The 23887-nt window shown below is 45.8% G+C and overlaps 1 long non-coding RNA gene across 1 annotated transcript; it reads right to left on the bottom strand.

Moving 5' to 3' along the window:
- Positions 1-1077: 1077 nt before the first annotated feature.
- On the bottom strand, positions 1078-19489 carry LOC139395775 (uncharacterized). Its single transcript, XR_011630582.1, has 3 exons — positions 19314-19489; positions 17894-17953; positions 1078-1128 (listed from the first exon to the last, which is right to left on the bottom strand). It is a non-coding gene; the product is annotated as an uncharacterized lncRNA (long non-coding RNA).
- Between the last annotated feature and the right edge of the window lie 4398 nt (positions 19490-23887).

Genomic DNA, 23887 nt, shown 5'->3' with positions numbered 1-23887 from the left:
ATTTGACTGTTTGTAAATGTCCTTGATTATAGCATGAATTCTGCATCATTCACAGTGTTTATAACTGTGGAAGTGGGAGTATTCGGAGAATGGCTTTTGACTATAGAAGAAACAACTGAACAGAATGGCTAAGGTTTTTTTTTAAGACACATTAACATCAACAACGACCTGAGGGAAATATGTAAATAGAGGGTCTGCCTATATAAATGGAGATTAAGTTTAACTGGAGGAAATCACATTTTGAGAAATGCTTATAAGTTCTGTCAACATGAAATGAAATACCTGTCTATCATGTCACATTTCACATACACAGTCTTCAGGTTTAATTTATTTTGGGGATTTATCAGGATAATCCAGTGTTCCATAGCGGACATGAATGTTGCAGGCCTGCTAGCACATCAAAAACTCACTCTGACGTACAAAGCTTTAATAATTCATAAAGTACTTTCACGGAAGATGTCCTTGGTTCTTCGGCAACAGGCAGGAAAGATGTCCTTGATTCCTCAGTGACAGAAAAGCATTGCAACCAGTTGCCTGTAATGTAGCAGGCATATTTAATTCCACTAGGCAGCTAGCTAGCGTGAGATAAGACACGCCCATCATTAATCATATGTAATACCCCAGTGTAGCTAGCTTGTAACGCGGAGTGGAACAGGGGCACCCAAGAGCAGACTCAGACGAGGAGACTGGGATGAAGTAACCAAGGTATTTATTGAACCCCAGGTGGGGGATGGAGTGCAGGTCAGGGGAAGCTCGGGCGGGTTACTGGAAACCAGCTGCGGAGGCTGAGGCTGGAGAGAGATGGGTCGAGACAGGGTAAGCAGGTCCGGAGGGAGTAGTAGAGTGGGGAATCCAGGACAGAGTAGCAGGATGACGAGACTTGGGACAGGAGACCGGGATCAGAGTCAGAGCGGGCAGAACTGTAGCGGAGAGGAAAACAGCGTCAGGCAAGGAAAACAGACACAACAGGATAACAGGATCTAAATAGTAACAAACGGCTAGAAACGTAGACTGACTGAGCAGAGATTACGATCTGGCAGCGTGGAAGTGGCCGGGCTGAGTATTTGTAGAGGTCTTGATTATGGAACAGGTTGCAGCTGGTGGGGATCGACTCTGACTCCAGCACACCTGTCTCCGCCCACACAATCACACACACAGAGAGAGAGAGAGAGGGAGAGGGAGAGAGTACTGGGGGAGTGGCGGCAGGTCAAGGAGACACAGGATGAGCAGTAGAGGGCGTTGCAGGAGCAGATGTGACATAGCTAGCAGTGTAGCTAGCTAGCGTCAGATATGATACAAACATCATTAATCATATTTAATACCACAGTGTAGCTAGCTAGCGTGAGATATAATATGAACATCATTAATCATATTTAATACCACAGTGTAGCTAGCTAGCGTGAGATATGATACGAACATCATTAATCATATTTAATACCACAGTGTAACTAGCTAGCGTGAGATATGATACGAACATCATTAATCATATTTAATACCACAGTGTAGCTAGCTAGCGTGAGATATGATACGAACATCATTAATCATATTTAATATCACAGTGTAGCTAGCGTGAGATATGATAGGAACATCATTAACCATATTTAATACCACAGTGTAGCTAGCTAGCGTGAGATATGATACGAACATCATTAATCATATTTAATACCACAGTGTAGCTAGCTAGCGTGAGATATGATACAAACATCATTATCGTGTTCCAACGGGTTTGTTTTGACATCCTGACTACGCCTGAGGAGTGTAGACTAAGCGGTGTGGCACGGCGAAGGGGGGAGGAGATGTGAGGCAGGCAGGCCTCTATGACCATCATCATCCTCATCATTCTCTTTGCCTGTGTCCCAAGTCATACCTTATTCCCTAAAGAGTGCACCACTTTTGATCAGAATCCATAGGGCCCTGGTCAAAAGTAGTGCACTATATAGGCAACAGGGTGCATTTGGAAGGCAGTGTTATCACACGTAGGTGTATGCTAATCCTTCCTGTCTGGGCCGATGTGTGAGCAAGAGAGGCCTTGTGTGTGTGTGAGCAAGAGAGGCCTTGTGTCTGTGTGTGTGTGTGTGTGTGTGTGTGTGTGTGTGTGTGTGTGTGTGTGTGTGTGTGTGTGTGTGTGTGTGTGTGTGTGGAAGGGAGGGAGGTAGAGAGGATCTGTGTGTGAGTGGAAGGGAGGGAGGGTCTGTGTGTGTGTGTGTGTGGGGGGGGGGGGGGGGGTGTTAACTGCCTCTCTCTGCCAATTTGGAGCAGCCGACACACTGACAGGCTGATAATCTCATTACTAGGATGAGTTACCTCTGAGGTAACAGGAGTGTGTGTGTGTGTGTGTGTGTGTGTGTGTGTGTGTGTGTGTGTGTGTGTGTGTGTGTGTGTGTGTGTGTGTGTCTGTGATGTGTCTGTGATGTGATGTGTCTGTGATGTGATGTGATGTGTCTGGGATGTGATGTGTCTGTGATATGATGTGATGTGATGTGTCTGTGATGTGAGGTGTCTGTGATGTGATGTGATGTGTCTGTGTGATGTGATGTGATGTGATGTGTCTGTGATGTGATGTGATGTGTCTGTGATGTGATGTGTCTGTGATGTGATGTGTCTGATGTGATGTGTTGTGATGTGTCTGTGATGTGTCTGTGATGTGCCTGTGATGTGATGTGATGTGTCTGTGATGTGTCTGTGATGTGATGTGTCTGTGATGTGATGTGTCTGTGATGTGATGTGTCTGTGATGTGATGTGATGTGTCTGTTATGTGATGTGTCTGTGATGTGTCTGTGATGTGATGTGTCTGTGATGTGTCTGTGATGTGGATGTGATGTGATGTGTGTGTGATGTCTGTGATGTGATGCGATGTGATGTGTCTGTGATGTGATGTGTCTGTGATGTGATGTGTCTGTTATGTGATGTGATGTGTCTGTGATGTGATGTGTCTGTGATGTGATGTGTCTGTTATGTGATGTGATGTGATGTGTCTGTGATGTGTCTGTGATGTGTCTGTGATGTGATGTGTCTGATGTGATGTGATGTGATGTGTCTGTGATGTGATGTGTATGTGATGTGATGAGATGTGTCTGTGATGTGATGTGATGTGATGTGTGTGTGATGTGATGTGTGTGTGATGTGTGTGTGATGTGATGTGTCTGTGATGTGTGTGTGATGTGATGTGTCTGTGATGTGATGTGATGTGTGTGTGATGTGATGTGTGTGTGTGATGTAATGTGTCTGTGATGTGATGTGTCTGTGATGTGTCTGTGATGTGTCTGTGATGTGATGTGAAGTGATGTGATGTGATGTGTCTGTGATGTGTTGTGATGTGTCTGTGATGTGATGTGATGTGTCTGTGATGTGTCTGTGATGTGTCTGTGATGTGATGTGATGTGATGTGTCTGTGATGTAATGTGATGTGTCTGTGATGTGATGTGATGTGTCTGTGATGTGTCTGTGATGTGATGTGTCTGTGATGATATGTGTCAGTGATGTGATGTGATGTGATGTGTCTGTGATGTGATGTGACGTGACTTGATGTGATGTGTCTGTGATGTGATGTGTCTGTGATGTGTCTGTGATGTGTCTGTGATGTGATGTGATGTGTCTGTGATTTGTCTGTGATGTGTCTGTGATGTGATGTGATGTGATGTGTCTGTGATGTGTCTGTGATGTGTGTGATGTGATGTGATGTGATGTGTCTGTGATGTGATGTGATGTGATGTGTCTGTGATGTGATGTGATGTGTCTGTGATGTGTCTGTTTGGTGATGTGTCAGTGATGTGATGTCAAATAAAAAAAAAAATCAAATCAAAATCAAATTGTATTTGTCACATACACATGGTTAGCAGATGTTAATGCGAGTGTAGCGAAATGCTTGTGCTTCTAGTTCCGACAATGCAGTAATAACCAACAAGTAATCTAACTAACAGTTCCAAAACTACTGTCTTGTACACAGTGTGAGGGGATAAAGAATATGTACATAAGGATATATGAATGAGTGATGGTACAGAGCAGCATAGGCAGATACAGTAGATTGTATCGAGTACAGTATATACATATGAGATGAGTATGTAAACAAAGTGGCATAGTTAAAGTGGCTAGTGATACATGTATTACATAAGGATACAGTCGATGATATAGAGTACAGTATATACGTATGCCTATGAGATGAATAATGTAGGGTAAGTAACATTATATAAGGTAGCATTGTTTAAAGTGGCTAGTGATATATTTACATCATTTCCCATCAATTCCCATTATTAAAGTGGCTGGAGTTGAGTCAGTGTCAGTGTGTTGGCAGCAGCCACTCAATGTTAGTGGTGGCTGTTTAACAGTCTGATAGCCTTGAGATAGAAGCTGTTTTTCAGTCTCTCGGTCCCAGCTTTGATGCACCTGTACTGACCTCGCCTTCTGGATGATAGCGGGGTGAACAGGCAGTGGCTCGGGTGGTTGATGTCCTTGATGATCTTTATGGCCTTCCTGATGTGATGTGATGTGTCTGTGATGTGATGTGATGTGATGTGATGTGACGTGATGTGATGTGTCTGTGATGTGATGTGTCTGTGATGTGTCTGTGATGTGATGTGATGTGATGTGATGTAATGTGTCTGTGATGTGTCTGTGATGTGATGTGATGTGATGTGTCTGTGATGGTTAGAGAGGAGAAGTCAACACAGGCTAATGTTAATCACACCAGAGGAAACAGGTGATAAATACACACATTCAGGGAATCAGGGAAGGTGTGTGTGTGTGTGTGTGTGTGTGTGTGTGTGTGTGTGTGTGTGTGTAAAAACATGTTTTCTAGTTGACATTGAGTGAGGTGTTATTGAAGTGATAATGCTGGAGAAACCGTGGGTTTGGAGAATATAATTAGTAATATATTTATTCATATCATTTTCATTCCACGAGGATATAGTCCTGAGGCTGCTTCCCAAGCCGGCTGCTCGTCATTCCAATGTATTGTCTCACTGGTTGTTAGTTCGATTGGCCGGTTGCTATGGCAACCCCCGCCCCCCTGTTAGCTAGCCAACTACACAGCTAGCACAATCACTTCAGACCAGGGATGGGCAACGTTGATTGGGATGGGGGCGACAAAAAATTCAGAACTAATGATGTGGGGCAGCAGTGGCTCGCGGGTTTGCCTACCCACATCCTTACCCACACATGCAGTCAGAGGGGGACCTCACCTTTTTGGGGGCCCTAGCCTTTTTGGGGGCCTGAGCCTTTGTGGGGGCCCTAGTCTTTTTGGGGGCCCTGGCCTTTTTGGGGGCCCTGGCCTTGTTGGGGGCCCTAGTCTTTTTGGGGGCCCTAGTCTTTTTGGGGGCCCGAGCCTTTTTGGGGGCCCGAGCCTTTTTGGGGACCCTAGCCTTTTTGGGGGCCCGAGCCTTTTTGGGGACCCTGGCCTTTTGGGGGGCCCTAGTCTTTTTGGGGGCCCTAGTCTTTTTGGGGGCCCGAGCCTTTTTGGGGGCCCGAGCCTTTTTGGGGACCCTAGCCTTTTTGGGGGACCCTAGCCTTTTTGGGGGCCCAAGCCTTTTTCGGGGACCTAGCCTTTTGGGGGGCCCTAGCCTTTTTGGGGGCCCTAGCCTTTTTGGGGGCCCGGGCATTTTTGGGGGCCTGAGCCTTTTTGGGGGCCCTAGCCTTTTTGGGGGCCCTAAGCCTTTTTGGGGGACCTAGCCTTTTTGGGGGCCCTAGCCTTTTTGGGGGACCTAGCCTTTTGGGGGCCCTAATCTTTTTGGGGGCCCTAAGCGAAATGTTGAAACTGTTTGCTGCAAATCTACACATTTTGCAAAATAGGGCAGATCTTTTTTTTGCTCACGTTTTACAATTCTAGATATTTTTGCCATTGGGGTGGAGAGAAATGTTTATAGTTTTTAATATGATATCTGAGTGAGACTAATGAAATCAATGGGGGGCCACCGGTCGGTAACTTGGAGATTTTATAAATGGGCTGGGCTGATGAGACCGTGGACAGCACAGTGAGATGGAACAGTAAACAGTTCACCATTATAGTCTTAGCAAGTGGAACATCGAGGAATAGACACTGGCTGGCACGCAGTTTTAACCGATCAGTATGCAGGATTAGACTCACCTGTCGTATAATTGTAATGGGGTAATACTTTGCAATTTTAGAAAAAGTTTAAGTTTTACGTTTAAGTTTAAGCCGATTTAAAATCGTTGGCATAGATGCACGTAATCAAAGGCTACATGTTAGCTGTTCCCATTACATAACCTGTCCCATTTAGCCCTACGCTATCCTCACCAGGTGGCTGTGATTATATTCGGTTCAAATTCCGTATCAGCCAATTAAAATTGTCAACATATACTGAACAAAAATATAAACGCAACATGGAACAATTTAAAAGATTTTACAGAGTTACAGTTCATATAAGGACATCAGTCAATTGAAATAAATAAATAAATAAATAAATAAATAAGAACCTAAATTATGGATTTCACATGACTGGGAATACAGATATGCATCTATTGGTCACAGATGCACTACATGACCAAAAGTATGTGGACACCTGCTCATCAAACATCTCATTCCAAAATCATGGGCATTAATATGGAGTTTGTACCCCCCCCCCCCCCCCCCCCACACTGCCCTGCTATAACAGCTTCCTCTCTTCTAGGAAGGCTTTCCACTAGATGTTGGAACATTGCTGCTATAACAACCTCCACTCTTCTGGGAAGGCTTTCCACTAGATGTTGGAACATTGCTGCAGGGACTTGCTTCCATTCAGCCACAAGAGCATTAGTGAGTTTGGGTACTGATGTTGGGCGATTAGGCCTCCTGGCTCACAGTCTGCGTTCCAATTCATTCCGAAGGTGTTCGATGGGGTTGAGGTCAGGGCTCTGTGCAGGCCAGTCAAGTTCTTCTACACCGATCTCGACAAAAACATTTCTGTATGGACCTCGCTTTGTGCACGGGGGCATTGACATGTTAAACAGGAAAGGGCCTTCCCTAAACTGTTTGCCACAAAGTTGGAAGCACAGAATCATCTAGAATGACACTGTATGATGTAGTGTTAATTACCCTTCACTGGAGGAACTAAGGGGCCCAAACCATGAATAACAGCCCCAAGACCATTTCTTCTCCTCTTCACAGTTGGGACTATGCGTTGGGGCAGGAAGTGTTCTCCCACCAAAACCCAGATTCGTCCGTCTGACTGCCAGATGGTGAAGTGTGATTCATCACTCCAGAGAACGTGTTTCCACTACTCCTTCCACTAGTCCAATGGCGGCGAAGCTTTACACCACTCCAGCCGACACTTTGCATCGCGCATGGTGATCTTACGATTGTGTGCAGCTGCTTGGCCATGGAAACCCATTCCCCAAATGAACAGTTATTGTGCTGACGTTGCTTCCATGGGGGCAGTTTGGAACTCGGCAGTGAGTGTTCCACCCGAGAACAGACCATTGTTACGCGTTATGCGCTTCAGCACTCAGCGGTCCCGTTCTGTGAGCTTGTGTGGCCTACCACTTCCCGGCTGAGCCGTTGTTGCTCCTAGACGTTTCCACTTGATAATAACAGCACTTACAGTTGACAGGGGCAGCTCTAGCAGGGCATACGTTTTGACGAAGTGACTTGTTGGAAAGATGCCATCTTATACCACGTTGAAAGTCACTGAGCTCTTCGGTAAGGCCAGTTTACTGACGATGTTTGTCTATGGAGATTGCATACTTTTTATACTGTAATAAGCTCACATAGTTACTGTAACAAACTACAAACTCCACACAGTTGTCACTAAATAGTTGGAAATTAATTTATCACTGAGTAAACCATTTCTGTACTTTACAGCAGTACTTACAGTATTTACAGCAGTACTTACAGAATTCAGCAGTACTTACAGTATTTACAGCAGTACTTACAGCATTCAGCAGTACTTACAGAATTCAGCAGTACTTACTGCATTCAGCAGTACTTACAGTATTTACAGCAGTACTTACAGCATTCAGCAGTACGTACAGCACTCAGCAGTACTAACAGCATTTACAGCAGTACATACAGCATTCAGCAGTACTTACAGCATTTACAGCAGTACTTACAGCATTCAGCAGTACTTACAGCATTCAGCAGTACTTACAGCATTTACAGCAGTACATACAGCATGCAGCAGTACTTACAGCATTCAGCAGTACTTACAGTATTTAGAGCAATACTTACAGCATTCAGCAGTACTTACAGCATTTACAGCAGTACTTACAGCATTCAGCAGCACTTACATCATTTACAGCAGTACTTACAACATTCAGCAGTACTTACAGCATTTACAGCAGTACTTACAGTATTCAGCAGTACTTACAGCATTTACAGCAGTACTTACAGCATTTACAGTAGTACTTACAACATTCAGCAGTACTTACAGTATTCAACAGTACTTACAGCATTCAGCAGTACTTACAGCATTTACAGCAGTACTTACAGCATTTACAGCTGTACTTACAACATTCAGCAGTACTTACAGCATTTACAGCAGTACTTACAGTATTCAGCAGTACTTACAGCATTTACAGCAGTACTTACAGCATTTACAGCAGTACTTACAGCATTCAGCAGTACTTACAGTATTCAACAATACTTACAGTATTCAACAGTACTTACAGCATTTACTGCAGTACTTACAGCATTTACAGCAGTATTTACAGCATTCAGCAGTACTTACAGCATTCAGCAGTACTTACAGCATTTACAGCAGTACTTACAACATTCAGCAGTACTTACAGCATTTACAGCAATACTTACAGTATTCAGCAGTACTTACAGCATTTACAGCAGTACTTACAGCATTTACAGCAGTACTTACAGCATTCAGCAGTACTTACAGCATTCAGCAGTACTTACAGCATTCAGCAGTACTTACAGCATTCAGCAGTACTTACAGTATTCAACAGTACTTACGGTATTCAACAGTACTTATAGCATTCAGCAGTACTTACAGCATTCAGCAGTACTTACAGCATTCAGCAGTACTTACAGCATTCAACAGTACTTACAGTATTCAACAGTACTTACAGTATTCAACAGTACTTACAGCATTCAGCAGTACTTACAGCATTTACAGCAGTACTTACAGTATTCAGCAGTACTTACAGCATTTACAGCAGTACTTACAGTATTCAGCAGTACTTACAGCATTTACAGCAGTACTTACAGTATTCAGCAGTACTTACAGCATTTACAGCAGTACTTACAGCATTTACAGCAGTACTTACAGCATTCAGCAGTACTTACAGCAGTCATATAAAAATAATATTTTTCAGGTTTTTTCTTGGCAGACTTTTTAATTTTTTAATTTCCATTTGTCAATAGAAACTCTTGAATGCCAACTGTTAATGTCCCATTGTTTTGTTTCCTACTTGTAGCCCTGGTTGTCCTGAAAACACACATCGTAAAACACTTCGTTGTCAGACTACATATGATGGCAGAGCAAGCAGATGAATGAAAGTAGTGAATTTCAGCTTTTTCACTGTGGGGTTTCATGAACTTCCATTACACAGTCTCTCTCAGATTCTCTCCAGCTCTCTCACAGTCCCTGTGTCTGTCTCTGTATCTGTCTCTGTCTCTGTATCTGTCCCTGTCTCTGTCTCTGTATCTGTCTCTGGCCCTGTATCTGTCTCTGTCTCTGTCTCTGTCTCTGGCCCTGTCTCTGTCCCTGTCTCTGTCTCTGTATCTGTCTCTGTCTCTGGCCCTGTCTCTGTCCCTGTCTCTGTCTCTGTATCTGTCTCTGGCCCTGTATCTGTCTCTGTCTCTGTCCCTGTCTCTGTCTCTGTCTCTGGCCCTGTCTCTGTCCCTGTCTCTGTCTCTGTCTCTGGCCCTGTCTCTGTCCCTGTCTCTGTATCTGTCTCTGGCCCTGTATCTGTCTCTGTCCCTGTCTCTGTCTCTGTCTCTGGCCCTGTCTCTGGCCCTGTCTCTGTCTCTGTATCTGTCTCTGGCCCTGTATCTGGCCCTGTCTCTGTCTCTGGCCCTGTATCTGGCCCTGTGTCTGTCTCTGGCCCTGTATCTGGCCCTGTGTCTGTCTCTGGCCCTGTATCTGGCCCTGTATCTGTCTCTGGCCCTGTATCTGGCCCTGTGTCTGTCTCTGGCCCTGTATCTGGCCCTGTATCTGTCTCTGGCCCTGTATCTGGCCCTGTGTCTGTCTCTGTATCTGGCCCTGTATCTGGCCCTGTATCTGGCCCTGTATCTGGCCCTGTGTCTGGCCCTGTATCTGTCTCTGTCTCTGTCTCTGGCCCTGTAGCTGTCTCTGTCTCTGGCCCTGTATCTGGCCCTGTGTCTGTCTCTGTCTCTGTCTCTCTGTCTCTCTGTCTGCCTCTGTCTGTCTCTGTCTCTGCCTCTGTCTGCCTCTGTCTCTGCCTCTGTCTCTGCCTCTGTCTCTGTCTCTGTCTCTGTCTCTGTCTCTCTGTCTCTCTGTCTGCCTCTGTCTGTCTCTGTCTCTGCCTCTGTCTGCCTCTGTCTCTGCCTCTGTCTCTGCCTCTGTCTCTGCCTCTGTCTCTGTCTCTCTGCCTCTCTTTCTCTCTTTCTCACCCCCCCCCCCCCCCCCCCCCCATTTCAAATTTGACAGGCCCTGCAGGGTAAACAGGAATGTTCAGATGATGTGATGTGTGGACTGTAAATCAGTAAAAGGTTATTCTTCATTTCTCACACCTCCTAGATTAAATAGTTTCATCATACAGTTGTTTCATTATACATCAGCAAATGATAACTATGGATTACAATAATATTATTATTATTTGTATTACATAACTGTCACAGAGAAAGACACCGGGAATGACGATAACAGACTTTCAGCAGAACCAATTTCTGCTGTCGGTTTAAATCAAATCAAGTTATTTCCTGTCTAAATATAAGTTGTAAGAAGGGTACATCATACTTCCATACCTTCTGGGCTTATTTCACATTACTTTCTGACTCATTTACATTCCCAGAGCCCTTGAATATTAGATATTTAATCACCCATCTCAGGTTCCCTCAGAATCTCCCATCCATGTTCTACGGAACGTAAATGTGTTTTGCCAGATGCATTTAGATAGTCAATTAGACCCAGTTTTTGCCTTTTAGTTCAATATTGTACAAATAGGGATGTTTCTATGTTTAATGTCTATCACAGAGAAATATGTCTCCCTCTCAGGTACTTTTTATTTATAGTAATGATGATATTAATGTAATACGGGACGGGACAAACAAGCTGCCTGGAGAGTCAGACCAGAACACAGCTACAGTCATCTCAGACCACAACTACAGTCAGACCAGACCACAACTACAGTCAGACCAGGACACAACTACAGTCATCTCAGACCACAACACAACTACAGTCATCTCAGACCACAACTACAGTCATCCCAGACCACAACTACAGTCATCCCAGACCACAACTATAGTCAGACCAGACCACAACTACAGTCAGACCAGACCACAGATACAGTCAGACCAGACCACAACTATAGTCAGACCAGACCACAACTACAGTCATCCCAGACCACAACTACAGTCATCTCAGAACACAACTACAGTCATCCCAGACCACAACTACAGTCATCCCAGACCACAACTACAGTCATCCCAGACCACAACTACAGTCATCTCAGACCACAACTACAATCAGACCAGACCACAACTACAGTCATCCCAGAACACAACTACAGTCAGACAAGACCACAACTACAGTCATCTCAGACCACAACTACAGTCATCTCAGACCACAACTACAGTCAGGCCAGACCACAACTACAATCAGACCAGACCACAACTACAGTCATCCCAGAACACAACTACAGTCAGACCAGACCACAACTACAGTCATCTCAGACCACAACTACAGTCATCTCAGACCACAACTACAGTCAGGCCAGACCACAACTACAGTCAGACCAGACCACAACTACAGTCATCTCAGGACACAACTACAGTCAGACCAGAACACAACTACAGTCATCTCAGACCACAACTACAGTCATCTCAGACCACAACTACAGTCATCTCAGAACACAACTACAGTCATCCCAGAACCCTACTACAGTCATCTCAGAACACAACTACAGTCATCCCAGAACCCTACTACAGTCATCTCAGAAACCTACTACAGTCATCTCAGAACACAACTACAGTCATCTCAGAACACAACTACAGTCATCCCAGAACACAACTACAGTCATCTCAGAACACAACTACATTCAGACTAGGACACAACTACAGTCATCCCAGAACGCAAATGCAGTCAGACCAGACCACAACTACAGTCATCTCAGAACATAACTACAGTCAGACCAGACCACAACTACAGTCATCTCAGACCACAACTACAGTCAGACCAGGACCACAACTACAGTCAGACCAGGACCACAACTACAGTCATCTCAGACCACAACTACAGTCACCCCAGACCACAACTACAGTCATCTCAGAACACAACTACAGTCATACCAGAACCCTACTACAGTCATCTCAGAACACAACTACAGTCATCTCAGAACACAACTACAGTCAGACCAGACCACAACTACAGTCAGATCAGACCACAACTACAGTCAGACCAGAACACAGATACAGTCATCCCAGAACCAAACTACAGTCATCCCAGAACACAGATTCAGTCATCCCAGAACACAGATTCAGTCATCCCAGAACACAACTACAGTCATCCCAGAACCCTACTACAGTCATCCCAGAACCCTACTATAGTCATCCCAGAACCCAACTACAGTCATCCCAGAACCCTACTACAGTCATCCCAGAACACAACTACAGTCATCTCAGACCACAACTACAGGCATCTCAGACCACAACTACAGTCATCTCAGAACACAACTACAGTCATCCCAGAACCCTACTACAGTCATCTCAGAACACAACTACAGTCATCCCAGAACCCTACTACAGTCATCTCAGAAACCTACTACAGTCATCTCAGAACACAACTACAGTCATCTCAGAACACAACTACAGTCATCCCAGAACACAACTACAGTCATCTCAGAACACAACTACATTCAGACTAGGACACAACTACAGTCATCCCAGAACGCAAATGCAGTCAGACCAGACCACAACTACAGTCATCTCAGAACATAACTACAGTCAGACCAGACCACAACTACAGTCATCTCAGACCACAACTACAGTCAGACCAGGACCACAACTACAGTCATCTCAGACCACAACTACAGTCATCCCAGACCACAACTACAGTCATCTCAGAACACAACTACAGTCATCCCAGAACCCTACTACAGTCATCTCAGACCACAACTACAGTCATCTCAGAACACAACTACAGTCAGACCAGACCACAACTACAGTCAGATCAGACCACAACTACAGTCAGACCAGAACACAGATACAGTCATCCCAGAACCAAACTACAGTCATCCCAGAACACAGATTCAGTCATCCCAGAACACAGATTCAGTCATCCCAGAACACAACTACAGTCATCCCAGAACCCTACTACAGTCATCCCAGAACCCTACTATAGTCATCCCAGAACCCAACTACAGTCATCCCAGAACCCTACTACAGTCATCCCAGAACCCAACTACAGTCATCCCAGAATACAACTACAGTCAGACCAGAACCCAACTACAGTCATCCCAGACTACAACTACAGTCATCCCAGAACCCAACTACAGTCACCCCAGAACCCTACTACAGTCATCCCAGAACCCTACTACAGACATCCCAGAACCCTACTCCAGTCATCCCAGAACCCTACTACAGTCATCCCAGAACCCTACTATAGTCAGGCCAGAATACAACTACAGTCATCCCAGAACCCTACTACAGTCATCCCAGAACTCTACTACAGTCAGGCCAGAATACAACCACAGTCAGACCAGACCACAACTACAGTCATCTCAGAACACAGCTACAGTCATCTCAGAACACAACTACAGTCAGGCCAGAATACAACTACAGTCATCCCAGAACCCTACTACAGTCATCCCAGAACCCTACTACAGTCATCCCAGAACCCTACTACAGTCATCCCAGAACCCAACTACAGTCATCCCAGTCATCCCCCCTCCATTTCTTTGGTTTAACCCCCTCCGTTTCCCTTTGGTTTAACCCCCTCCATTTCCCTTTGGTTTAACCCCCTCCATTTCCCTTTGGTTGAACCCCCTCCATTTCCCTTTGGTTTAACCCCCTCCATTTCCCTTTGGTTTAACCACCTATGTTTTGCCAACCAGTCCAAACACATTTGTAAGGAGCAGAATTTTCCATGCAGTGTAAATTGGCCCCGCAGTTCTCAAATCTAATAAGACCGAACAACTTCTCCTCCTCCTCCTCTAGTTTATGTATGCTGTCTGGCGGTGTGGATGGAAGCTGTCTGGCTGTGTGGATGGAAACTGTCTGGCGGTGTTGGATGGAAGCTGTCTGGCGGTGCTGGATGGAAGCTGTCTGGCTGTGTGGATGGAAGCTGTCTGGTTGTGTGGATGGAAGCTGTCTGGCGGTGTGGATGGAAGCTATCTGGCGGTGTGGATGGAAGCTGTCTGGCTGTGTGGATGGAAGCTGTCTCAAATGGAAGCTGTCTGGCGGTGTGGATGGAAGCTGTCTGGCGGTGTGGATGGAAGCTGTCTGGCTGTGTGGATGGAAGCTGTCTGGCGGTGTAGATGGAAGCTGTCTGGCTGTGTTGATGGAAGCTGTCTGGTGGTGTGGATGGAAGCTGTCTGGCTGTGTGGATGGAAGCTGTCTGGCTGTGTGGATGGAAGCTGTCTGGCTGTGTGGATGGAAGCTGTCTGGCTGTGTGGATGGAAGCTGTCTGGCGGTGTGGATGGAAGCTGTCTGGCTGTGTGGATGGAAGCTGTCTGGCGGTGTGGATGGATGGAAGCTGTCTGGCGGTGTGGATGGAAGCTGTCTGGCTGTGTGGATGGAAACTGTCTGGCGGTGTTGGATGGAAGCTGTCTGGCTGTGTGGATGGAAGCTGTCTGGCTGTGTGGATGGAAACTGTCTGGCGGTGTGGATGGAAGCTGTCTGGCTGTGTGGATGGAAGCTGTCTGGCGGTGTGGATGGAAGCTGTCTGGCGGTGTGGATGGAAGCTGTCTGGCTGTGTGAAATCACTGGGGTGGGGCTCAAAGACACTTCCAGAGGCCCTGCACCTGCCTCATGCCTCCCTGCCTCTCTGGTACTGGGCCTGACTACAGTCCAACAGGCTTCTGAGAGGGTTCCAACACACACACACACACACATACACACATACGGACACACACACACACACACACACACACACACACAGACAGACACACACAGACAGACACACACGTGCTATTTGATTTGATTTGATCATTATAAATAGTTTACACTGCATATCAGTACAGTTATGTAGGAGTGGATAGTGGCTTGTATTTCTCTGCATCTTATTCTTGCGCTCTCTATTTCTCCCACCCCCCTATCTCTCTCTCTCTCTCTCTCTCTCTCACTCTCTCTCTCTCTCTCTCCTCTGGCTATAATTGCTCATTTATTTGATAGAGGCTTAGAGGCAGTAGTCCCATCATGATAAGAGGATCTCTGGGGCTTTCTTGACAACAAAAGCATCCGGGAGCCTCTCTCTCTCTCTCTCTCTCTCTGCACCCCTCCGTTACCTTGGTAGCCATGCAGGCAGGCAGCACACACACATGGCTGGCTGCTGGGCGACATCCACTCTTGGTTTTGGCCATTTTTCTCTAATTACAGGACTGTCTGCCAGGAGGCACCATTCTCTGAAGAGTTGGGGCGTTCTGCCTGCCTGTCTGACTGTCTGTCTGCCTGCCGCCTTACAAACAAAGCCAAGGATTCTGTTGCTGTTCATTGTGCCTACATGCTTGTGTTTGTGTGCCTCGCATTGCACCTGCCTCCCTCTGCCTCTTCAGTCCCATCACAGGATTGGAGTCTCTTTCATGTTCTATACTGTCTAATCTAACACCTGCCTTTGGGTTTCAGGACTGGGCTGGGCTGGACTGGACTAGCTGGGCTGGACTAGCTGGGCTGGACTAGCTGGACTGGACTGGACTGGCTGGGCTGGACTGGGCTGGGCTGGACTGGACTAGCTGGACTGGACTAGCTGGACTGGACTAGCTGGACTGGTTGGCTGGACTGGACTAGCTGGACTGGTTGGCTGGACTGGTTGGCTGGGCTGGACTGGACTGGGCTGGGCTGGGCTGGGCTGGGCTGGACTAGCTGGGCTGGACTGGACTGGGCTGGGCTGGACTGGGCTGGACTGGACTAGCTGGGCTGGACTAGCTGGACTGGACTAGCTGGACTGGACTGGTTGGACTGGACTAGCTGGACTGGACTAGCTGGACTGGGATGGGCTTGGAGGGTTTTCTTCAAATGTAAGTATGAAGAGGAAGGACTGTGTGAAAGGATGGATGGATATAAAGATGTTTCTAATGAATGAGTGTTCATTTGGTAAGTGTAGTGTTTGGTAATGGTACTATGCCCAGTAATCATCCAGTAGGTACAGTGATCATCCAACAGCTACAATAATCACCCAACAGCTACAGTAATCGTCCAGCAGCTACAGTAATCATCCAACAGCTACAGTAATCATCCAGCAGCTACAGTAATCATCCAGCAGCTACAGTAATCATCCAACAGCTACAGTAATCACCCAACAGCTACAGTAATCACCCAACAGCTACAGTAATTATCCAACAGCTACAATAATCATCCAACAGCTGCAGTAATCACCCAACAGCTACAGTAGTCATCCAACAGCTACAGTACGGTAATCATCCAGCAGTGACAGTAATCATCCAACAGGTACAGTACTCATCCAACAGCTACAGTAATCATCCAACAGCTACAGTAATCATCCAACAGCTACAGTAATCATCCAGCAGGTACAGTAATCATCCAACAGCTACAGTAATCATCCAACAGGTACAGTAATCAACCAACAGGTACAGTAATCATCCAACAGGTACAGTAATCATCCAACAGCTACAGTAATCATCTAGCAGGTACAGTAATCATCCAACAGCTACAGTAATCATCTAGCAGGTACAGTAATCATCTAGCAGGTACAGTATTAATCCAACAGGTACAGTAGTCATCCAGCAGGTACAGTAGTCATCCAGCAGTTAGCTTTATCAATAACGTACAGGCTAAAGAAAAACTCCTTTCTGTATGATGAATTGTTTTGGTCCGACCTTAATAACTAATGTTCTGCCCGGTAACGCCGGAGCGGAGCGGCCTATTAGATATCACCTCTATACATCATATCTGCATCCCAAATGGCACCGCTTTTGACCAGGGTCCATAGGATTTCCATAGTGCTCTGGTCAAAAAGTAGTGCACTATATAGGGAATAGGGTGTCAAAAGTAGTGCACTTATATAGGGAATAGGGTGCCATTGGGGACGTCAAGTCAAGTCATAGTGCTGACAGATGACCACTCAGAAATACCATTAGAATTGTTGAAATTAAAATGGGGTTGCTTAAGGTGTTAGCCTGATTACTTCATATCCTGGAGGGCTTTTCTGTCTGTTATTAAATTATTACAAGACCCGTTAGGAAAGCCTCTTGAAGGCTCTCATAACCTGATTTGTGAAGGGCAAATAAAATATACAGCCTTCGGGCAACAATCTTTTTCTATCATTAAGAAAGGGGAATACATTATGCTTATATTACATTTTTAATGCGCAAATTGTAAAAAGCAGTTAAATTGTTAAGTTGCTATTTCGCTTAGCCAAGGGAATGTCCCCAACTCTGAACAGCGGGGTAACTCTGTAAAATGATTGGACGACTTGTGACATTTCACAGTGTTGAGTTAGGGTCAATTCAGTTTTAATGTCAGTCAATTCACCAAGTGAATAATTATTTATATTCCACTTCTCTCTTCAATAGACCTTTCTGAATTGACTGAAATGAAAACGTGATTTGACCCCAAGTAACCCCTTGGTCCTCATCAACGCAGCATCAACAAACCTCTCTTCAGATATTGACAGATACGTTCTGTCCTCAGTCCTGCTCTCTTCCTCCGGAGGTCTGAGAATGACAGACAGGATCAATATGTTGAAGAATGAAAACAACATCAGAAGGTAAGGTCATGTGATGGATAACTTTCCCACGGCATGTCGCTCCATCTATCATCCTAATGACATCTCTTATTGAACTGTCCGGGAAAGTAATTCACAGTTGAACAAATAAATCAGTTTGGCAAGGGGATAGATGGTATTATGTGCAGTGGATGTGGAAACTGCAATACGACATCTGGCCACAAGGGGTCCCCATTGGTAATATAAAGTTTATGACAGTTAGTCTACTCCACACACCTACCCTATTTAAACCTACCGAATTTGTGAGTGAAATGTGATTCAGAACCATAGAAATAGGAATGAGAATAGTAATTAGAATTGTAATTAGAATTAGCAATTAGAATAGTAATTAGAATAGTAATTTAATACGATATCTATGTCTGGGTCAAGCACTAGAATAACAGTCGCCCTCTCCTTCCCCCTGCCTGTCTCTGACCACTAGGCCTATCAGATGGACCAAGAGAGGCCCTCTCCTTCCCCCTGCCTGTCTCTGACCACTAGGCCTATCAGATGAAACCAAGAGAGGCCCTCTCCTTCCCCCTGCCTTTCTCTGACCACTAGGCCTATCAGATGGACCAAGAGAGGCCCTCTCCTTCCCCCTGCCTGTCTCTGACCACTAGGCCTATCAGATGGACCAAGAGAGGCCCTCTCCTTCCCCCTGCTTGTCTCTGACCACTAGGCCTATCAGATGAAACCAAGAGAGGCCCTCTCCTTCCCCCTGCCTGTCTCTGACCACTAGGCCTATCAGATGAAACCAAGAGAGGCCCTCTCCTTCACCCTGCCTGTCTCTGACCACTAGGCCTAGCAGATGGACCAAGAGAGGCCCTCTCCTTCACCCTGCCTGTCTCTGACCACTAGGCCTAGCAGATGGACCAAGAGAGGCCCTCTCCTTCACCCTGCCTGTCTCTGACACTAGGCCTAGCAGATGGGAAGGATGGGCCAAGAGAGGCTCTGAAATATTTTATGACTTACTGCCCCTACAGCCATTATCATTCACATTCAAAGATCAATTTCCACCACTATCATTTATATTGGATCAACAAGAAGATAAAAGATATGTCTTCGTAATAAAATGTGATAATAAACCAATCCAGTGGTCGTTTGTTGTTCCTTCCCAATCTAAATTACTGCCTGGAGAGGAGAGGAGAGGAGAGGAGAGGAGAGGAGAGGAGAGGAGAGGAGAGGAGAGGAGAGGAGGAGCTGGAGGGGATCTGAGAGAGACTGTGTAATGGAAGTTCATGAAATCCCACTTCCCCTTCATAATAAAATGTGATAATAAACCAATTCAATGGTAGTTTGTTGTTCCTTACCAATTTAAATGAATGTCTGGATAGAAGAGGAGCGACGGGGGGGGAGAGACAGAGACACAGAAAGAGACAAAGAGTCTGAGCTAGCAGCATAACAGCCTCCTCACGTCCCCTGGTCTAATGAGATCTTCTTTTATCAGCAATTACAGGCCAGGGTGATTCTCCTGCTAGCATTCTGCACACGCTCACTGAGGACTTCCTGGTAGGAGTCTGCATGCACTCACTGGGAACTTCCTGAAGGTGACCTTTCCAATGGCGGTAACCATAGAAACCATCCTCACCGTTCGGGGAGCAGCTTGTACACAGAGAGGGAGAGAGAGAGAGCACGAGAGAGGGAGAGAGAGAGAGAAATTGAGAGAGAGACAGAGAGTATATAAAAAAATATAAAACAATTAGAGAGTGTCATTTCCCCAAATTTGAAACCCCTTATTCAAGGTTTCAAATACCTCTCTGATGAGAATAGACTACCCATCCTGTTGGGGGAAGACGCAGAGAGCTGTGGGTTGGCAGCAGACCACATTTCTGCCTGACATAAAATGAAGGACAGTGTCTGACAGACCAACCAACTTGCAAATGTCCTCTATGCTTATTGTTATTGTAATTGTAATTGTTATTGTCATTGTAATTGTTATTGTTATTGTAATTGTTATTGTCATTGTAATTGGCATTGTTATTGTTATTGTAATTGATATTGATATTGTAATTGTTATTGTTATTGTTATTGTAATTGTTATTGTAATTGTAATTGTAATTGTTATTGTTATTGTTATTGTAATTGTTATTGTTATTGTTATTGTAATTGTTATTGTAATTGTTATTGTAATTGTTATTGTTATTGTTATTGTCATTGCTTGACGTATGGTCATTTTGACCCTTGATTGTTGTTGTTACTGATTGTCCCATTGACAACAGTGTTTAGTCTTATTTTAATTATGTTAATATTGTAGATTTATCAGTTCATCTCCAAAGTACACTTTGGCAAGAGAGAGAGAGAGAGAGAGAGAGAGAGAGAGAGAGAGAGAGAGAGAGATTACTGCCTTAATGAGGTAGCACAACTTGCACGCAGAGAATCTAGGGCTATGGTCAAAAGCAATTTCTCCAGCAAACAAACAAGCTAATGTATGGGTAAACAGTCAAGAGGGTAGGATTAGAGAGAGATGAGACTGACTACAGCTCAGCGTTCAACACAATAGTCCCTCAAAGCTCATCACTAAACTAAGGGACGGAACCCTGGGACTAAACATCTCGCTCTGCTACTGGATCTTGGACTTCCTGATGGGCCGCCCCCAGGTGGTAAGGGTAGGTAACAACACATCCGCCACGCTGATCGTCAACACGGGGGCCCCTCAGGGGTGCGTGCTTAGTCCCCTCCTGTACTCCCTGTTCAGTCATGACTGCACGGCCAGGCACGACTCCAACACCATCATTACATGCTGATGACACAACAGTGATAGGCCTGATCACCGACAACGATGAGACCGTCTATAGAGAGGAGGTCAGAGACCTGGCCGTGTGGTGCCAGGACAATAACCTCTCCCTCAATGTGATCAAGACAAAGGAGATGATTGTGGACTACAGGAAAAGGAGGTCCGAGCACGCCCCCATTCTCAATGACGGGGCTGTAGTGGAGCAGATCGAGAGCTTCAAGTTCCTTGGCGCCCACATCACTAAACAAACTAACATGGTCCAAGCACACCAAGACAGTCATGAAGAGGGCACCACAAAACCTATTCCCCCTCAGGAGACTGAAAAGATTAGCATGGGTCCTCAGATCCTCAAAAGAGTTCTACAGCTGCACCATCGCGAGCATCCTGACTGGTTGCATCACTGCCTGGCACGGCAACTGCTCGGTCTCCGACTGCAAGGCACTACAGAGGTAGTACGTAAGGCCCAATACATCACTGGGGCCAAGCTTCCTGCTATCCAGGACCTCTATACCAGGCGGTGTCAGACGAAGGCCCTAAAAATGATCAAAGACTCCAGCCACCCTAGTCATAGACTGTTCTCTCTGCTACCACATGGCAAGTGGTACCGGAGCGCCAAGTCTAGGTCCAAGAGGCTTTTAAACAGCTTCTACCCCCAAGCCATAAGACTCCTGAACATCTAATCAAATTGCTCCCCAGACAGACTATTTGCATTGCCCCCCCCCCCCCCCTTTTACGCCACTGCTACTCTCTGTTATTATCTATGCATAGTCACTTTAATAACTCTACCTACATGTACATATTACCTCAACTAACCGGTACCCCCACACATTGACTCTGTACTGGTACCCCCCCTGTATATAGTCTCCATATTGACTCTGTACTGGTACCCCCCCTGTATATAGTCTCCATATTGACTCTGTACCGGTACCCCCCCCTGTATATAGTCTCCATATTGACTCAGTACCGGTACCCCCCCCTGTAAATAGTCTCCACATTGACTCTGTACCGGTACCCCCCCCTGTATATAGCCTCCACATTGACTCTGACTACCGTAATACCCTGTATATAGCCTCCACATTGACTCTGTACTGGTACCCCCCCCTGTATATAGCCTCCACATTGACTCTGACTACCGTAATACCCTGTATATAGCCTCCACATTGACTCTGTACCGGTACCCCCCCTGTATATAGCCTCCACATTGACTCTGTACCGTAATACCCTGTATATAGCCTCCACATTGACTCTGTTCCGTAATACCCTGTATATAAACTCCACATTGACTCTGTACCGGTACCCCCTGTATATAGCCTCCACATTGACTCTGTACCGGTACCCCCTGTATATAGCCTCCACACTGACTCTGTACCGGTACCCCCTGTATATAGCCTCCACATTGACTCTGTACCGGTACCCCCTGTATATAGCCTCCACATTGACTCTGTACCGGTACCCCCTGTATATAGCCTCCACATTGACTCTGTACCGGTACCCCCTGTATATAGTCTCCACATTGACTCTGTACCGGTACACCCTGTATATAGTCTCCACATTGACTCTGTACCAGTACCCCCTGTATATAGTCTCCATATTGACTCTGTACCGGTACACCCCCCTGTATATAGTCTCCATATTGACTCTGTACAGGAACCCCCCCCTGTATATAGTCTCCATATTGACTCTGTACCGGTACCCCCCCTGTATATAGTCTCCACATTGACTCTGTACCGGTACCCCCCCCTGTATATAGTCTCCATATTGACTCTGTACCGGTACCCCCCCCCCTGTATATAGCCTCCCCATTGACTCTGACTACCGTAATACCCTGTATATAGCCTCCACATTGACTCTGTACCGGTACCCCCCCCCTGTATATAGCCTCCACATTGACTCTGACTACCGTAATACCCTGTATATAGCCTCCACATTGACTCTGTACCGGTACCCCCCCCTGTATATAGCCTCCACATTGACTCTGTACCGTAATAACCTGTATATAGCCTCCACATTGACTCTGTTCCGTAATACCCTGTATATAAACTCCACATTGACTCTGTACCGGTACCCCCTGTATATAGCCTCCACATTGACTCTGTACCGGTACCCCCTGTATATAGCCTCCACACTGACTCTGTACCGGTACCCCCTGTATATAGCCTCCACATTGACTCTGTACCGGTACCCCCTGTATATAGCCTCCATATTGACTCTGTACCGGTACCCCCTGTATATAGCCTCCACATTGACTCTGTACCGGTACCCCCTGTATATAGTCTCCACATTGACTCTGTACCGGTACACCCTGTATATAGTCTCCACATTGACTCTGTACCAGTACCCCCTGTATATAGTCTCCATATTGACTCTGTACCGGTACACCCCCCTGTATATAGTCTCCATATTGACTCTGTACCGGTACCCCCCCCTGTATATAGTCTCCATATTGACTCTGTACCGGTACCCCCCCCTGTATATAGTCTCCACATTGACTCTGTACCGGTACCCCCCCCTGTATATAGTCTCCATATTGACTCTGTACCGGTACCCCCCCCCTGTATATAGTCTCCATATTGACTCTGTACCGGTACCCCCCCTGTATATAGTCTCCATATTGACTCTGTACCGGTACCCCCCCTGTATATAGTCTCCATATTGACTCTGTACCGGTACCCCCCCCTGTATATAGTCTCCATATTGACTCTGTACCGTAATACCCTGTATATAGCCTCCACATTGACTCTGTACCGTAATACCCTGTATATAGCCTCCACATTGACTCTGTACCGTAATACCCTGTATATAACCTCCACATTGACTCTGTACCGGTACCCCTCCCTGTATATAGTCTCCATATTGACTCTGTACCGTAATACCCTGTATATAGCCTCCACATTGACTCTGTACCGTAATACCCTGTATATAGCCTCCACATTGACTCTGTACCGTAATACCCTGTATATAGCCTCCACATTGACTCTGTACCGTAATACCCTGTATATAGCCTCCACATTGACTCTGTACCGTAATACCCTGTATATAGCCTCCACATTGACTCTGTACCGTAATACCCTGTATATAGCCTCCACATTGACTCTGTACCGTAATACCCTGTATATAGCCTCCACATTGACTCTGTTCCGTAATACCCTG

Source organism: Oncorhynchus clarkii, unplaced genomic scaffold (assembly GCF_045791955.1).
Source record: "Oncorhynchus clarkii lewisi isolate Uvic-CL-2024 unplaced genomic scaffold, UVic_Ocla_1.0 unplaced_contig_10504_pilon_pilon, whole genome shotgun sequence".
In the NCBI taxonomy this organism is placed as follows: Eukaryota; Metazoa; Chordata; class Actinopteri; order Salmoniformes; family Salmonidae; genus Oncorhynchus; species Oncorhynchus clarkii.
This window is presented reverse-complemented; position numbering and strand designations above follow the sequence as displayed.